Raw genomic sequence first — 17,344 nt, 5'->3', positions numbered from 1 at the left:
TCATAGACACATCTTTGCATTTTTCAATGAGCTTTTGACAGTGTGACATAACAACAATAATGTGAAGCCTGGGATAAAAATATAATATATATATAAAAGTTGCCCAGGAAGGCCTGAGGGGCCAACAAATGCTGGAATGCATACGGCCTATTTATTCGACTGATACATGGATTGTTATGCATCTTTTTTTAATAACTTTAATTGATCTAAAAACAGGAGCATCCCATGGCGAGCAAGTTAATATTATTGCATCTCCCGGATTGCGTAAAGGCTATTTGGTGAAATGCAAATCGGTCATCATGTCTGCGATATGCAGGAGACACCAAACAGGACATGACTATATCTGCACCCGGGAAGAGAGAGCGCCGGCAGTTTGTGGAATAGAACGGCCGCTGCAACGTCCAGCATGATAACCTTGTTGGGGAGACAAGCTGATACATCTCCAACCTTTTCACCACGCTAGTCAACCTGAAGTGGCAGTGGAACCTACACGGTAGCCTGGCTGGTTATGGAATCTGTGGTGGATAATAGCCTATATTCACAGTGACATCAAACCACACGCCCACAACTCTTCCTGCGTCGCCAACGTTTACAACTTTCCGTCCGCATTCTCGTTGTAGTAGGATGGCCGTTGTGGGTATTTGTACCTATGTATGACGTGCAGACTAGGCTAGTAAACATGTTGAAGCTAGAACCTCGTTGTCGTGCCTCCTTATTTTAGATGATGTCAGAAGTGGTTTTAATGATCACAAAAATGGGACGGACTTACCAAGTAAATCATACATTCAGGCTAACAGGCTGTTTCAAAGCAAGGAGGGCACAGTGTTTGAGATAAAACAGAGCAGATCATCATTGGGCTAGCTAACGAGCAAGGAGTTACTGCTAGCAACATGTTGCAAGAGGAAGAAGCTGGCGGGATTTCAGGGTTTGCGACTCCAAGTTCAACGGGCTCTCACACAAACATGGACAGGCCAGTGGCTAGTGCTGACGGATTTCGCATTAGTCCCTCAGAGAATTTTGATTTCATGGACATTCAAAACTGTCCGAAATGGAACAGGCACTTTGATTAGGTAAAGAGTAGATTCAGGCTTAAATGTGAACAATTTGGCATTTCAAGTTAATACACTTATCTACTCTATGGGTGATGAAGCCAAGGATATATTAAAATGCTTCACCTTTGACTGAGGAAGAGAAACTCTGTTAAAGATGGTTTTGAAATGGATTTCGTAGGGAGACTCAACATTGTATTTGAGAGAGCTAGGTTTAATGTGAGCAAACAGGAGCAGGGTGAAACCACTGACAGTTTTATCACAGCTCTTATCAAGCTAGTTGAGCATTGTCAGTTTGGTGCACTCAGGGAAGAGCTGATTCGAGATCGGATTGTAGTGGGAATAAGAAATATCTCACTTTCTGAAAAGTTACAGTTGGAATCCCAGCTTACCTTGTCCAAAACTATAAACCAGGTTAGGCAGAGTGAGACAGTAAAAAGACTATAGATGATGCTGCGCCGCAGTAGCTCCTTGCAAAGCGAAGAGAGTGAGGAAATAAATGTGTTTTCACACCGTGCCAAAAAAACGGAGGGGAACGCAGAACAGAGACAGACGTGGAGAAAACAATCACAGACAGCACCAGTATCTAGTTCAAGTGTTTGTTGCGGATGTGGGAAATACCATTTCCACAGCTGGAAAGATTTCCCAGCAAATATATTAGAGATGGCCCTTTACTCTCCACAAAGAAAAAACTGTACGGGCCCAGTAATAAGATATAACCAGTGGTAGGGCAGTTGGTGTGTGAACTGGAGAGTAAGGACAAAAGTGCTATCCAGCCTGTCTTCGTCATTGACTCAATTGGAGCATTGCAACTCAATGACAGAGTGATCGAATTCCCAAAAGTGTTTTCTGGCCTAGGAAGGCTAGAAGGTAACTACAAAAGCCGCCTGAAAGAGGATGCTGTCCCCTATGCCCTTTCCACCCCCACCATGCCTATATCTTTATTGGCCAAGTAAAGGAAGAGTTGGGGAGGATGGAAGAAATTTGGGGCTGTGTCTAAAATAGAGAGTCCCACTGACTGGTGTGCAGGGATGGTAGTGGTCCCAAAAGCCAATGGGGACATAAGGATCTGTGTGGACATGACTAACTTGAGTGAGGCACTCTGCAGAGAGAGAGGCACATCTTACCATCAGTGGAGCAGTCACTGGCTCAGATGGATGGCTCACAAGTCTTCACAAAGCTGGATACCCGCTCAGGCTTCTGGCAGATACCCCTGTCACCAGAGAGTAGGTCGCTCACAACGTTTATAACACAATTTGGCCGGTACTGTTTTAACATTTTGCCATTTGGAATAGCTTCCGATCCTGAGAATTTCCAAAGACGCATGTGGCGTCATTAGTCCACGCGGATGACATGCTCGTGTGCGGACGGAACAGAGCAGAACATGATGAAAGACTCACAGCAATTCTGACCAGACGCTTGGGAGAGTGGCCTGACACTCAATGAAACATTCACTTTTGCACAGTCAGAGGTCTTGTTCTTGGGACACAAAATCAGTGCAGCTGGAATAGAGCCGGACCCGGAGAAGATCAGCGCCATCACAGATATGCCCAGACCCCAGAATGTGGCTGAAGTCAGGACCTTCTAAGGCATGGCCACATATGCGGGAAGTTCCTCCCACAGTTTTCAGATACAACCAAACCCCTGAGACTTACTAGCCAAAGAGAATGACTGGTCACGGACTCACATGCATCAGGTGGGGTATGACAAAATCAAAGGAGACCTGGCCTCAGAGCTTGATGGCCCAGTACTGTCCCCACGCAAAGACAAAGGTATCAGCAGATGCATCATCCTTTGGGCTAGGGGCGGTCTTCACGCAGATGCATCATCCTTTGGGCTAGGGGCGGTTTTCACACAGATGCATCATCCTTTGGGCTAGGGGCGGTCTTCACACAGATGCATCATCCTTTGGCCTAAGGGCGGTCTTCACACAGATGCAACATCCTTTGGGCTAGGGGCGGTCTTCACACATATGCATTACAACATGGAGTGGGATCCAATAGCATACATCTCAGAAAGCTTATCCGACAGAGCAAAAGTGGAGAAGGAGGCGTTGGCTATCACACAGGCATGTGAAAGGCTCAGCCAATACCTTATTGGCCTGTATTTTACAGCAGAGACTCACCACAAACCACTGTTGGCTCTGTTAGGGGCAAAAGCACCGGACGACTTGCCTCCCAGAGTTCTGCGCTTCCACAGATTGCTGAGGTTCACCTACAAGATGGTGTATGTGCCAGGGAAAGCACTGATCACAGCAGACGCACTCTCTGGGGCCCCAATTAAACGTCCATTAAAACTTCAAAGGGATAGCCCCCTTTTTTTCAATTTTCACCTAAAATGACATATCCAAATCTAACTGCCTGTAGCTCAGGCCCTGAAGCAAGGATATGCATATTCTTGGTACCATTTGAAATGAAACACTTTGAAGTGTGTGCAAATGTGAATTGAATGTAGGAGAATATAACACAATAGATCTGGTAGAAGAAAATACAAAGAAAAAAAAAAAACAACATTTTTTTGGCATTTTCTTTCTACCAAATGCAACAGAAAAGCCCCAGTTCTAGCCATCACTCTGGTCCTAATTCTGATGGTGTCCACAAGATGGCAGCAGTGCATGTGCAACGTTTCAGACGGATAACTTGAAGTATGAGCGAATTACATGACATTTAGTGTGAAGTCACCCAGGTACATTTGGGCAAATGGTTAATTAAGGAGATATTTGCATTCATATAAAACATTTCTGCAAGAATATCATCAAATCTGTATACTTGGGCTTTGATTTAGCTTTCCCAGTTTTAGTAGCCATGTTATAAGTTCAACATTTGCAAAACTACCAGTTTTCATAACTTCGAACATTTGTCATTTTTGTCCAAAAGGAAAAGGCATGCTGTCGCACAAGGTTAGTAGCTACATTTTATGACAGATACAGGATTTCCGGATGCTCCCGTAAAGCCCAGCTCATTGGCTATCTAGCTAGCTTTGTTTGACCCTGATTGGTGCTTATTTGACAAAGTTAGAGTCGATCAAATGAAGACCGCCTGCATCATCGGCGTGCCATTAAGGTGTCGCTCTCTGACCAAATTTGGTGTCCTATACACCCCTAATGATATAGTGAAGTCTGGTTACATTCTAGGATCTCTGAGGAATACATACAAACGTGATTTGACTGGTTGAAACAACGTTTAGGGACCTTTTTACCATATGAAAAATGATTTTATCGAACAAAGCAACACGTCATGTTATCTCTGTGAACCTTTGGATGATAAATCAGAGCAAGATTTCAGACTGTAAGTACACATTTCACCTTCAGAGGTGAATTGATCAAACCTATCACAGTGAAAAGGGTGTTTTGTTGTTAGGAGCTCTCCTCAAACAATAGCATGGCATGTTTTTGCAGTAATAGCTACTGTATTGGACACTGCAGTTATTAACAAGAATTTAAGCTTTCAGCCGATATAAGACACTTATATACCGACATTTGTTGTTTCTCTAAAATCTGCGATCGTGACACAAGGTGCTGCATAATTTACAACTGTTCCGTTGACGGGACGCCGATCCCTAAGTTAACAGAGGAGAAGTAATGTCTAGAGTAGGCCTGGGCAACTCCAGTCCTCAGGGGCCTGATTGGTTTCACACTTTTGCTACAGCCCCAGCTGACACACCTGACTCCAGTAATCAACTAATCATGATATTCAGTTTAGAATGTAATTAGTTTAAATCAGCTGTGTTTGCTAGGGATGGGGGAAAAGTGTAAGACCAATCAGGCCTCCCAAGGACTGGAATTTCCCAGGCCTGCTCTAGAGGGGGAGGTACAGGTGTCCTTAATGCAGTAAGAGTCTACCTGCATCTCAAACCAAACTGCAGCAGATTGCAGAGGAGCAACAGCGAGACCCCATCTGCCAACAGATAGTAAAGCAGTGCAAAAATGGATGGCTCAGGCAGCAGGAACTGCCTCAGCTGCTGAAGCCCTATTGGGTGCACCAAAGTGACTTCCACTGTAATGGAGACCTTCTCATGAAAGGACAACAGAGTTATCCCAGAGACTCTACAACCAGAAATGCTAGACATGCATGAGAAGTGCATGAGGGACACATTGGGATAACCAAATTCAGACTGAGGCCTCAACAGTCAGTGTGGTGGCTTGGTCTAAGTACTCAGATTGCCAAGCTGGTGGCCCAGTGGGAGGTCTGTACAAAAAGTCAACCTTGTCATCCGGAGCCAATGAAGGCAGCGGAGCAGCCAAAACGGCCTTGGCAAAAGGTAGGGGCAGATATGTTCTATTGGAAAAATGACACTTATCTGGTAGTGGTAGATTACTACTCAAGATACATTGAAATAGCAAAGACACCCATAACCACATCAGCTGGTGTTATCAATGGATTAAAGTAAAATTTCTTCAGGCAAGGGGTTGCTGAGGTCCTGGTTACAGATAACGCTCCCCAGTTCTCTGCGAGCTCCTTTTCTGCTTTTGCCGCAGAATATGACTTCACACATGACCAGTAACCCCTACCATGCACAGAGTAATGGTGAGGCAGAGAGAGCTGTGAAAACAGTCAAGGGACTGCTGAAAACAACAAGAATCTATACAGGGCTCAGTTAGCTTACCTGCCGAGCTCCCGATGGGCAGGAGGCTGTGTGTTCCCATTGTCTCGCCGGCTCAGCTTAAACCCCAATGGCCTAACAGGAAGGCCTATTAGGCCAATGCTTTCATACTGTTTCAGGATGTACTGTAGCATGTTAAAAAGAACAATACTGGTATCCAAATTGCATTTCAGTAATGCTTCAGAGGTTATGCATGTTGAGTTCTTGTTCCTTGGAGAGGGGAAGATGTAGTAGGATGGCCCATGTGGGTATCCGTATCCATGTATGATGTGCAGACTAGGCTAGTTAACATGCTGAAGCTAGAACTTCGTTGTTTCTCCTTATTTTAGATGATACTACACTTGTTCTTCATTGAAACGGAGGCTACTATCGGCTATGGCTACCGGTACATCACAGAAAAGTGTTCGGAAGGCACTATTCTTTTTCTCTTCCAGTCACTTCTCGTTTCTATATTGGACGCATTTCTTATCGGCTGCATGTTTGTCAAGATGTCCCAGCCGAAGAAACGCGTTTAGCCAGGACGCCGTTATCTCGCAACGGGACGGGAAGTTGTGCCTCATGTTCCGAGTGGGGAACCTGCGCAACAACCACATGGTGTCAGCCCAGATCAGGTGCAAACTCATCAAGGTAAATATTTGACATTTTCCAAAGGTCTCCTTCCATTGTCTCTCAACCATTTGGCATGCTATGCTAAGACTGTTGTAATTTGACTGCTGTGCTTCATAATGTGAATTAGGCATAGACAACTCAAAATCACCAGTAGCAGATTTTAGGTCGATTAAATTCCTATTTAGTAAATTCAAGGGCTGAAATGGTTCGTGCCCAGTGTATACAATGGGGGCTTTTCAGGAATTTAACTTAATTTCTCCTCCTGTGTTGACTGAATTCCCTGTGAGCCACTAAATTACATTTCTTGGCAGGTTACAGTTATTGGTGTTTTGGAATCAAAGTGGAATTAGTTCCAAATGGAACTAATAAAATCAATATAACACACCATCGTGGGACTAGAGGATGAAAGCAAGTCTCTCGCTCTCTGTGTTGTGATCTGTCATATTGTATCTGTCACTGATCTGCTGTTGTGACAGAATCCCTTCTTGATGACACACTTCTTGGTGTGTGTGTGCGTGAGAACTCATTTGTAAAAGGTATGATTGGGGAAGTCCCACTCCTTTCATCATTTTTTCATTTTTTTTTTTTAGATGTGAAAGACTGGTAATGGGGAGTGAACGTGCAGTCGCCTGGATTCGAACCAATGCCAACTCTCGCATACATGTGTGCCAGAGTCAGCGGCTATAACTACTGGACCACACAGGCCACCAAACTGTAATTTCTGTCATCGATCTGCTGAGTTTGACGCAAAAACACACAGTGCAGGTTCATCAAATAACCCCACTGTTCTCCAGTCAGCAGTATGGCGATTAATGGGCCATATATCTCACATCAACCCCCTGTAGTAACTGACTGGAGTTGAGTGGCTACTGGAGATGGATGGTCCCTCAGGGGACAGTCATTGAGAAATCAGTTGTATTTTAATGGTTAAATCAAACTCAGTGTACCCTATTGTATTGATGCCCAGCCTGGTCTCATAAACTAGTAAAAGTAAATCCATAGTAAAGGTAAATCCATAAGACAGAAGGTTAGCAAAAACTAAAGTAGGGTGGATGATTAGGCATATAACGTGAATGTCTAGCAACCCAAAGGTTGCACGTTCAACTCTCATCACAGGACTTTAGCATTTTAGCAACTTTCCAACTACTTACTACTTTTGAAGCTACTTTGCAACTTCTTAGCATGTTAGCTAACCCTTCCCCTAACACTAACCCTATTAGCTAACCTTTCACCTAACCCTATACTTAACCCTAACCCTAATTAGTCAGCTAAATAATGTTAGCCACTTAGCTAGAATTCGTAACATATCATATATTTGGCAAATTCGTAACATATACTACGTTTTACAATTCATAACATATTGTATGTTTTGCAAATTTGTAACATACAGTACCAGTCCCAGAATTTTGGACACATCTACTCATTCAAGGGATTTTCTTTATTTTGACTCTTTTCTACATTGTAGAATAATAGTGAAGACATCAGAACTATGAAATAACACATATGGAATCTTGTAGTAACCAAAAACGTGTTAAACAAATCAAAAATATATTTTAGGTCCTTCAAAGTAGCCACCCTTTGCCTTGATGACAACTTAGCACACTCTTGGCACTCTCAACCAGCTTCACCTGGAATGCTTTTCAGTCTTGAAAGAGTTCCCACATATGCTGAGCATTTGTTGGCTGCATTTCCTTCACTCTGTGGTCCAACTCATCCTAAACCATCTCAATTGGGTTAAGGTCGGGTGATTGTGGAGGCCAGGTCATCTGAAGCAGCACTCCATCACTCTCCTTCTTGGCAAAATAGCCCTTACACAGCCTGGAGGTGTGTTGGGTCATTGTCCTGTTGAAAAACAAGTTTTAGTCCAACTAAGTGCAAACCAGATGGGGTGGCATATTGCTGCAGAATGCTGTGGTAGCCATGCTAGTTAAGTTGGCCTTGAGTTGTAAATAAATAACTGACAGTGTCACCAGCAAAGCCCCCTGCACACACAATCACACCTCCTCCTCCATGCTTTATGGTGGGAACTACACATGAGGAGATCATCTGTTCACCTACTCTGCATTTCACAAAGACACAGCGGTTGGAACCAAAAATCTGAAATTTGAACTCATCAGACCAAAGGACAGATTTCCACTTCCATTGCTCGTGTTTCTTGGCCCAAGCAAGTCTCTTTTTATTATTATTGATGTCCTTTAGTAGTGGTGTCTTTGCAGCAATTTTACCATGAAGGCTCGAGTCAGGCAGAGCTCTTCTGGCCATTATATGGATTGTCTTTTACCAAATAGTGCTACCTTCTGTATACCACCCCTACCTTGTCACAACACAACTGATTGGCTCAAAGGCATTAAGGAGGAAATTAATTCCACAAATTAATTTCACAAGGCACAGCTGTTTATTGAAATGTATTCCAGGTGACTACCTCATGAAGCTGGTTGAGAGAATGCCAAGAGTGTACAAAGCTGTCATCAAGGCTAAGGTTAGCTACTTTAAAGAATCTCAAATACAAATATATCTTGATTTGTTTAACACTTTTTTGGTTACTACATGATTCCATGTGTTATTTCATAGTTTATGTCTTCCCTATTATTCTACCCTGGAATGAGTAGGTGTCCAAACTTTTGACTGGTACTGGTACTGATAATTCGTAACATATCATATAAAACGGGTGTGGACATGCACAAATTAATACATACCATACAAAACGTAACATATCATACTAAATGGAGTGTCTTGGATTTGCATACAGAATAATATGAAATGCTCTGAGACCAGGTTGTGATTTTTACTGAACCATAACTGCCAGTAAAATACGTTAAACCAATGGATCAACAAGTCTAGTAGCCTACTTATACATATGTGAGGTGTTTCAGGAGACTAGGCATATGTCACTACTTCACAGGAGAGGCATTTGAACGTAAACATGTATTTTTTTGTTGTCAGAAATGCCTTCTGGAACATGTAAACTTTAATCTACCTTACTAACAAACTCTTATTCCGTCCGTAAATACAAAAATAATTGTTAAATTACACGCCTAGTTGGTTTAGCCACAGAAAAAAAACAGGAAACTTCCTGCTAGACATAATGGATGTTCTGGACATGCCGGGAGAGAAGTTTGGATTGGTCTGCCATGTAGCACGCTTCTGTATATAACGTGAGCTGTTCACTATGTGTTGATAAACCTTTCTACTGCGCTGTTTTTGAAATATATAACGTTAGGTCATAGAGGAATCCGTAGCCGCAGTGAGATTCTGATTCGAGTCCATGCTCTGTCGCAGCCGGCCGTGACCGGGATACCCATGGGGCGGTGCACAATTGGCCCAGCGTCGTCTGGGTTAGGGGACGGTTTGGCCGGCAGGGATGTTATTGTCCCATTGCGCACTAGTGACTTCTGTGGCCGGCCGGGCGCAAAGCACGCCGACACGGTCGCCAGGCGTACGGTGTTTCGTCCGACACATTGGTGTGGCTGGCTTCCGGGTTAAGCGGGCATTGTGTCAAGAAGCAGTGCGGCTTGGCTGGGTTGTGTTTCGGAGGACGCACGGCACTTGACCGTCACCTCTCCCGAGTCCGTACGGGAGTTGCAGTCATGGGACAAGACTGTAACTACCAATTAATTGGATATCACAAAATTGGGGAGAAAAAGGGATTCAAATTAATAGCTTTTTAGTCCAGGTCTAAACTTAATCCGTGTCTGGGATAACCCCTTTAATGCTGAAGAACCAGTAGCCTTCAATATAGCCTTCAATAATCCTACAGAATTATGTGATAATAATATATACTGAACAAAAATAAAATGCAACATGCAAAATGTTGGTCCCATGTTCCATGAGCTGAAATAAAAGGTCCCAGAAATATTTCTCAAATATTGTGCACAAATTTGTTTACGTCCGTTAATGAGCATTTCTCCTTGGCCAAGATAATCCATCCACCTTCACAGGTGTGGCAGATCATGAAGGTGATTAAAATGGCATGATCATTACACAGGTGTACCTTGTGCTGGATATAATAAAAGACCACTAAAATGTACAGTTTTGTTAAAACACAACACACACCACATATATTTCAATTTTGAGGGAGAGTGCAATTGGCATGCTGACTGCTGGAATGTCCATCAGAGCTCATTCCAGAGAATGTTCATTTCTCTACCATAAGCCACCTTTAACGTTGTTTTAGATCATTTAGCAGTATGGCCAACCTGCCTCACAACCGCAGACCATGTGTATGGCATTGTGTGGGCAAGCGGTTTGCTGATGTCAACGTTTGCTGAAGTCAATGTTATGGTATGGGCAGGCATAAGCTATGGACAATGAATACAATTGCATTTTATCAATGGCAATTTGAATGCACAAATATACCGGGACGTGATCCTATGCCCATCTTTGTTTTTTTAACCTGTTATGGCTGCAATCCCAATACCGGGATTGATATAACAACTACCAGTGAAAATAGAGGGTGCCAAATTCAAACCACAGAAATCTCATAATTACAATTCCTAAAACATACATGTGTCTTATATCATTTAAAATCTATTTTCGTTGTTAATCCCACCAAAGTGTCCGATTTCAAATAGGCTTTTCAGCGAAAGCACTACAAACGATTACGTTAGGTCTCCACCAAACCACAATAAGCACAGCCATTTTCCAGCAAAATATAGCCTCCACAAAAAACAGAAATAAAGAGAATTAATCACTAACCTTGAATTATCTTCATCAGATGACACTCATAGGACTTCATGTTACACAATACATGCATGTTTTGTTTGATAAAGTTTATATTAATATTTAAAAAATCTGAGTTCACATTGGCGCCTTAGATTCACTAATTCCAAAAACATCAAGTGATTTTGCATAGCCACATCGATTCAACAGAAATACTCATCATAAATGTAGATGATAATACAAGTTATACACATGGAATTATAGATATACCTCTCCTTAATGCAACCGCTGTATCAGATTTTTTTTAAACTTTACAGAAAAAGAAACGCATGCAATAATCTGAGACGGCGCTCAAAAGTAAAAACAACACAGCCGCAAAGATGGCGTCAACATAAACAAGAACATGATAAATATTCCCTTACCTTTGATGATCTACATCAGAAAGCACTCCAGGAATCCCAGGTCCACAATAAATGTTTGTTTTGTTCGAAAATGTCTGTTATTTATGTCCAAATACCTTCTTTTGTTAGCACGTTTGGTATACATTTCAAAACGCTAACTCTAGTCAGCGTTATATCGGACAAAAACTTCAAAAAGTGACATTACCGGTCGAAGAAACATTTCAAACTAAGTACAGAATCAATCATTAGGATGTTTTTAACATATAGCTTCAATAAAGTTCCAACCGGAGTATTCTTTCGTGTCTTCGTGAGCAATGGAACGCAAGTGACTACCACGAGGAAAAAGTGTGATCACAAAATGGCTGCTGGATGGACATCTGATATATTCTGCTCTCATTCACTCCCACAACAACATAGAAGCCTCATTACAATTTCTATTGGTGGTTGACATCTAGTGGAACCCATAGGCAGTGCAACATCATTCCTATCTCAAGGGGATTTCATTGGGGACTCTGGTGAATACAAACAAGATCAGATTTCTGACTTTCTGTTTTGATTTCAACTCAGGATTTTGCCTGCTAATATGAGTTCTGTTATACTCAGACATCATTCAAACAGTTTTAGAAACTTCAGAGTGTTTTCTATCCAATACTAATAATAATATGCAAATATTAGCAACTATGACTGAGGAGCAGGCCGTTTGATATGGGCACCTTTCATCCAAGCTGCTCAATACTGCCCCTGCAGCCATAAGAATTTTTAAGGTATCTGTGACCAACAGATGTATACCTGTATTCCCAGTCATGTGAAATCCATAGATTAGGGCCTAATTTATTTATTTAAATTGATTGATTTACTTATATGATCTCTAACTCAGTAAAAATCTTTGAAACGGTTGCATGTTGCATTTATTTTTTGGCCCACTCTACTCTCTGTCCTTGTAGCCAAGAAGCTGCTCAAGATCGAGGTGGAGGGTGGAGCCGGGGCAGGGGGCCGGACCAGGACTGCAGTGGACCTTCAGGAGCCCACCCCCCAGGGCCGCAGCAGTCAATGCTGTGGCGGGAGCAATTAGCCGTTAGCCAATGAACTGACCGAGTGACCTCAGATGAACTGACCGAGTAACCACAGAACACCAATATCGTCAAGACGACAACCGTGCACGGCATAGAGAGGAACGACGCAGGAACCGTTTTCACCGACCACACTGAGATTAACTGCCGAGCCTATCTGTTCCCTCCCTTGAATCGAAAGGAGTCCCTTTTTTAAATCATAAACTAGAGGGAATCAGTGTGATCCTCTCACATACTCTATCCCTCTCTCTTTTACCCTCAATCTATCCCTCTACTATATCGCCCTTTCAATCGTCCCCCTCTCACTTTATTCTAAATGGATGCTCTTTTTTTAAAGGACATCAATCATACCATCAGCTATTAGCCTTTTTGTCCAGGTGGCAGGAGCATTTTGTGATTTTAAAGTTGTTTATTCTTCTATCCAATCATTGTCTTCCTTCCATATTGATCTTCCTCATCTGGAAACTGGAAGGGGACAATGTATCTTACAATGTTTCTCCAGATCTGTCCACTTTATAAATGATTATTAGCCTTTGTTTATTACTACCACTGTTCTTCTGGCACGTGTGGGGGATGATTTGATAGAACACACCTAGATAATATGTAGGTAGCTCTGTCCTTGAGCTGGTCTTGTCTATTAATGTTCTGATTTATGTCATGTTTTGTGTGGACCACAGGAAGAAAAGCTGCTGATTTTGCAACTGCTAATGGGGATCCTAAAAATACCTAATGTGGTTTCCGACACGTGTGACAAATTGTAACGGTAACGCAGTGTGCATTTAACATCTAGTACATCATACATTTTTAGCATCATCTTTTTGAATCTAAGATAAATGTAAGCATTGTAAGACCTGAAAATAATAAAAGATGGCAAGATTTACTTGCCCAAAATGTAAATTGTGAATGGGATTACTTTTTTAATATAACAATTTATTTTCTAATATTATAAAACAGAGATCAATGGTGGTATGAAGTGTGTGTGCTACGTTATAATCTTGAACCCCAACTCTAAAACATAGTTTTAACCTTCCCTAAATATAAAACAGACAATAAGGATGGTTTTGAAGGGAGTGGAATCCCATTCTCTTTTTTTATTAGATAAATGAGATGGGGAGACAGACGAGATTGATTTGATTAGGATCTCTTTTAGTCCCCATTTGGACTAATCTTCCAAGAGTCCTTAAACATTAAAATACAATTTATAATACGATCACATTTTCACATATAATACACTATTACAAACATACAAAATACACTGACATATTGACCAGATAAATACTCTAACAGTCTGAAAAGATAGATGGATTGCTTCATCTACCATGGACCCTCTCTTCTAAAATTATCTGCCAAAATTGTTGCAACCCCTATTACTAGCCTGTTCAACCTCTTTCGTATCGTCTGAGATTCCTATTGATTGGAAAGCTTCCGCGGTCATCCCCCTCTTCAAAGAGGGAGACACTCTAGACCCAAACTGCTACAGACCTATATCTATTCTACCCAGCCTTTCTAAGGTCTTCGAAAGCCAAGTCAACAAACAGATTACCGACCATTTCGAATCTCACCATACCCTCTCTGTTATGCAATCTGGTTTCAGAGCTGGTCATGTGTGCACCTCAGCCACGCTCAAGGTCCTAAACGATATCATAACCGCCATCGATAAGAGACATTACTGTGCAGCAGTATTCATCGACCTGGCCAAGGCTTTCACCACATTCTTATTGGCAGACTCGACAGCCTTGGTTTCTCAAATGATTGCCTCACCTGGTTCACCACCTACTTCTCAGAGTTCAGTGTGTCAAATCGGAGGGCCTGTTGTCCGGACCTCTGGCAGTCTCTATGGGGGTGCCACAGGGTTCAATTCTCGGGCTGACTCTCTTCTCTGTATGCATCAATGATGTCGCTCTTGCTGCTGGTGATTCTCTGATACACCACTACGCAGATGACACCATTCTGTATACTTCTGGCCCCTCTTTGGACACTGTTAACTAACCTCCAGACGAGCTTCAATGCCATACAACTCTCCTTCCGTGGCCTCCAACTGCTCTTAAATACAAGTAAAACTAAATGCATGCTATTCCACCGATCACTGCCCGCACCTGCTCGCCCGTCCAGCATCACTACTCTGGACGGCTCTGACTTAGAATACGTGGACAACTACAAATACCTAGGTGTCTGGTTAGACTGTAAACTCTCCTTCCAGACTCACATTAAGCATCTCCAATCCAAAATTAAATCTAGAATTGACTTATTATATCACAACAAAGCATACTTCACTCATGCTGCCAAACATACCCTTGTAAAACTGACCATCCTACCGATCCTCGACTTCGGTGATGTCATCTATAAAATAGCCTCCAACACTCTACTCAACAAACTGGATGCAGTCTATCACAGTGCCATCCATTTTGTCACCAAAGCCCCATACACTACCCACCATTGCGACCTGTACGCTCTCGTTGGTTGGCCCTCGCTTCATACTCGTCGCCAAACCCACTGGCTACAGGTTATCTACAAGTCTCTGCTAGGTAAAGCCCCACCTTATCTCTTTATCTCAGCTCACTGGTCGCCATAGCAGCACCTACTCGTAGCACGCGCTCCAGCAGGTACATCTCACTGGTCACCCCCAAAGCCAATTCCTCCTTTGGTCGTCTTTCCTTCCAGTTCTCTGCTGCCAATGACTGGAATGAACTACACAAATCTCTGAAACTGGAAACACATCTCCCTCACTAGCTTTAAGTGTCAGCTGTCAGAGCAGCTCACAGATCACTGCACCTGTGCATAGCCCATCTATCTACCTACCTCATCCCCATACTGTATTTATTTATTTATCTTGTTCATTTGCACCCCAGTATCTCTATTTGCACATTCATCTTTTGCACATCTATCACTCCAGTGTTTAATTGATATATTGTAATTACTTCGCCACCATGGCCTATTTATTGCCTTAACTCCCTTATCTTACCTAATTTGCACACACTGTATATAGACTTTTTCTACTGTATTATTGAGTGTATGTTTGTTTATTCCATGTGTAACTCTGTTGTTGTATGTGTCGAACTGCTTTGCATTATCTTGTTCCAAAATGTGATTGTTACGCAACAGGACAGTTAACACAAGAGGCCTGCTAATTATCTATATGTTTCTTATGTTTCGACTTGTCAATTTAAAATGATTTTCTAACAAGTTGTATGTTCTAACAACAGACTGAATTCAGGTGTGTTCCGCCTCATTAATTCACATAGAAGTAGCCCATTTCAGTGTTGCGGATCATTTATGTTTGAGGCAAACTTCCCCGTTTTTTCTGCAGATCAAGTATGCAGACATGCCGGTCTTGCACATTTTCTGGCTGATGCTCGCATAGCCTCCATTCGTGTTTTCCTCACAAATAATAACTTTGGACATGTGTGAGTTCCTATCAAAGTAAGTGCCCTATTGTATGTATATGTCGTGTTGTCGTTTCCACTGTAGGATGAATTATGTATGTATGTACAGTTGAAGTCGGAAGTTTACATACACTTAGGTTGGAGTCATTCAAATTCGTTTTTCAACCATTCCACAAATTTCTTGATAACAAACTATAGTTTTGGCAAGTCGGTTAGGACATCTACTTTGTGCATGACACAAGTAGTTTTTCCAACAATTGTTTACAGACAGATTATTTCACCTATAATTCACTGCGTCACAAGTGGACTGCATACACTAAGTTGACTGTGCCTTTAAACAGCTTGGAAAATTCCAGAAAATTATGTCATGGCTTTAGAAGCTTCTGATAGGCTAATTTACATCATTTGAGTCAATTGGAGGTGTACCTGTGTATGTATTTCAAGGCCTAGCTTCAAACTCAGTGCCTCTTTGCTTGGCATCATGGGAAAATCAAAAGAAATCAGCCAAAACAATTGTAGACCTCCACAAGTCTGGTTCAACCCTGGGAGCAATTTCCAAATGCCTGAAGGTACCACGTTCATCTGTACAAACAATAGTACGCAAGGACCATGCAGCCGTCTTACCAACCAGGAAGGAGACGCGTTCTGTCTCTTAGAGGTTAACGTACTTTGGTGTGAAAAGGGCAAATCAATACCGGACCAATAGCAAAGGACCTTGGAAAGATGCTGGAGGAAACAGGTACAAAAGTACCTACTTGTATATCCACAGTAAAAACGAGTCCTATATCGACATAACCTGAAAGGCCGCTCAGCAAGGAAGAAGCCACTGCTCCAAAACCGCAATAGAAAAGCCAGACTATGGTTTGCAACTGCACATGGGGACAAACATCGTACTTTTTGGAGAAATGTCCTCTGGTCTGATGAAACAAAAATAGAACTGTTTGGCCATAATGACCATCGTTATGTTTGGAGGAAAAAGGGGGATGCTTGCAAGCCGAAGAACACCATCCCAACTGTGAAGCACGGGCGTGACAGCATCATGTTTTAGGGGTACTTTGCTGCAGGAGGAACTGGTGCACTTCACAAAATAGATGGTATCATGAGGATGAAAAAGTATGTGGATATATTGAAGCAACATCTCAAGACATCAGTCAGGAAGTTAAAGCTTGGTCGCAATTGGGTCTTCCAAAAGGACAATGAACCCAAGCATACTTCCAAACTTGTGGCAAAATGGCTTAAGGACAACAAAGTCAAGGTATTGGGGAGGCCATCACAAGCCCTGTCCTCAATCCTATAGAAAATTTGTGGGCAGAACTGAAAAAGCGTGTGCCAGCAAGGAGGCCTACAGACCTGACTCCGTTACACCAGCTCTGTCAGGAGGAACTTATTGTGGGAAGCTTGTGGAAGGCTACCCAAAACGCTTGACCCAAGTTAAACAATTTAAAGGCAATGCTACCAAATACTAATTAACTGTATGTAAACTTCTGACCCACTGGGAATGTGATGAACAAGCCTGGAACCTTGAATAAAGACTGTTGACATCTAGTGGAAGCTATAGGAATTGCAATCTG

At 42.3% G+C, this 17,344-nt stretch overlaps 1 pseudogene; it reads left to right on the top strand.

The window, feature by feature from the left end:
- The first annotated feature begins 333 nt into the window (after positions 1–333).
- LOC115144361 (G protein-activated inward rectifier potassium channel 1-like) lies at positions 334–13,254 on the top strand (annotated as a pseudogene).
- The last annotated feature ends 4,090 nt before the right edge of the window (positions 13,255–17,344 follow it).

Source organism: Oncorhynchus nerka, linkage group LG16, assembly GCF_034236695.1.
Source record: "Oncorhynchus nerka isolate Pitt River linkage group LG16, Oner_Uvic_2.0, whole genome shotgun sequence".
NCBI lineage: Eukaryota > Metazoa > Chordata > Actinopteri > Salmoniformes > Salmonidae > Oncorhynchus > Oncorhynchus nerka.
The sequence above is the reverse complement of the archived record's forward strand: the minus strand, read 5'-3'. Positions and strand labels throughout refer to the sequence as shown.